This window comes from Limulus polyphemus, unplaced genomic scaffold, assembly GCF_000517525.1.
Source record: "Limulus polyphemus unplaced genomic scaffold, Limulus_polyphemus-2.1.2 Scaffold511, whole genome shotgun sequence".
Taxonomy (NCBI): Eukaryota; Metazoa; Arthropoda; class Merostomata; order Xiphosura; family Limulidae; genus Limulus; species Limulus polyphemus.
Window position 1 is genome coordinate 398633 of NW_013666121.1, and position 2492 is coordinate 401124.

Here is a 2492-nt window from a genome sequence, read left to right on the forward strand (position 1 = left end):
GCGACCCGCAGATTGCGAGTCGAGCGCCCTAACCACCTGGCCATGCCGGGCCCATTTGAGAAGAACAATTTCCACCCGATTTCGGTTCGGTACTTCGAAATCTATTCACGTCCAGACAGTTTTATGTTGTTATAAGAATTATTAGTGGTTGTAAAACATGATGGCGTTTCTACAAAAGTGTAGATTATCTTAATAAAATAAATGGTTAGAACATTTCTGTAACTTTTGAGGATGCGATATTGTCGACTCAAGAGGAAAATGTACATAACACATTTTTGTTGTTGTCGCAAACATTAATTTCTTTCAAAATTTTGATTGAAGAATGATTATAGAGATTATAAAAAAATCTTCAGTATGTTTTGAAGTTTTCTTGGCAACCTACTTTAGGTTTGGTTCTTCGTTTTTGAACTATTTTACAGGACGGTATTTTAAAAAAAAATGTTCGGGAAAACGTATTTTACTAATAAATTGTTGCCCCCCAGTGGCACAGCGGAATGTCTGCGGACTTACAACGCTAGAAACCGGGTTTCGATACTCGTGGTGAGCAGAGCACAGGTAGCCCATCGTGTAGCTTTGTGCTTAGCTTCAAAACAAACAAGCTAATAAATGGGTTTTCATGTAATGAAAGTTTACACGGTTCATAAAACATCAAGGTATTCATCTACACGTAAAGTAAGCACAAAAATACGTTTCCAATTCTGCCATATGTAACATAATTATAGCACATTTTAAGTTAAATTCCTAATTTAATATTCCGTTACACATACTAGCGTAATCGTACATGGTCGTTAGAGAGAAAGTAATATTCTTTACTTTATGAAATGAGGTAACGTAAACGACCATTCATAGAATAAAAACATGCAATCACTTACTCGGAAGTTGTAAACTGAGTGATTTTCCAAGTGAAACAGAGACTGGACAGATTTGAATATAGCTAATTATGACAACTTATGTAATGTCATGACTAACTAATAAAAACGTGTGAGCTATAGCATATGAAAGTTTGAATTGTGAATTTAAATTTTCCCTACAAATTGACCCCCAGTGGCACAGCGGTATGTCTGCGGACTTACACCGCTAGAAACTGGGTTTCGATCCCCATGGTGGGCAGAGCACAGATAGCCTTCTGTGTAGCTTAGTACTTAACTACAAACAAACAAACATTACAAATTAATAGTTATTTAATATTAAAGGAATAGCATTATGTGTAATTGTTGACGAAAAGAACGTAACAAAGAAAAACTACTAGCTCTGTTTTTTAAACTGTAACAAGAAACTTCGCGCATAATAGGAATTAACACCAAGTTTTAAACGTCAGATTTATTCTAAACATATTATCTTGACTTATTATACAGTTTTTGCACGCTTTTAAAATACAAAGAATCATTAAAAGGTTATGCTAATGAAAACATGAAGTTAGTTTATTTTCATACTTGCAATAACATTTTTAATTATTTTTAATAAGAACTTTTGAGTGAAAATAGTGTATAGTAATAAGTCAACTTCACTATTTTTGTTATATCCATGACCGACGAGTCCTTTCACTCAATACCAGTGCTCTTCAAGCCGACTGGGTGACGAAACACATAGTAGTGGTTGAGGTTGCTATTTATACAAATTGCTTTACAACAACTTTGGTGAGACGTAATGATTGACTATCCACTTTCGTCAGAAAATATATCTTAGTTTTAAAGGTCAACTTAGATTTATGAATAAATGCATACTGATAAATCGAGACTTATAAAATCCATTTCTTTCCCAAGACGTGCTTTAAAAGAGTGCCACCTATTGTGAAGCTTAAAGACTACACGAAAAATTGCCTGTTGATCAGCAAACGCTAATTAAATTTACTATTTGGAAAAATTCAATACATGTCATAAAAACTGAAAAGAAATTGAAAAACAGGTATGTAAAATAGATGTTGTGTAAAGTAACATGTAAATTCTGATATGTCCAGACTTTTAAATATGATAATTCCCATTTTTCTTTCCTACCACCACTGTATTTCTGCTATTATGTATGTGAAAAGGAGGTTCAGTTGTTTACCAGAAAGGAGTTGAAAGCTTATTATTTTGTTGACTGGACTGGTTGAAAATGAGAGAAGATGGTACTTTCGAATAAATGTTTATTAGACCTTACATGACAGTAATGTAGATGTTCAAAGTGAAAGCAGCTCTAAAGCTGAAATTTGTCGTGTCGCCGATTTCAAAAAGTTTACTTATAGAAATTGTACTGAGCAATGAGGATAAAGACTAGACGTTTGATGTAAAAATTAAAACGTTAGAATTTAACTGAATTTTCTAATTCTCTGGATCTCTTTAGAAAAAAAGTATATATAAATGAACTTTTGATCCCAAAACTAACAACATATATCTCAATATATACACCTGGAAAAAAGTTAAGCACCCCCATGTTTTTTTCAAGTGATTCAGATTCGACGTTCTTGTGACTGATTTCAATCTAAACGTGTTTATCAAATGAAATTATGCATT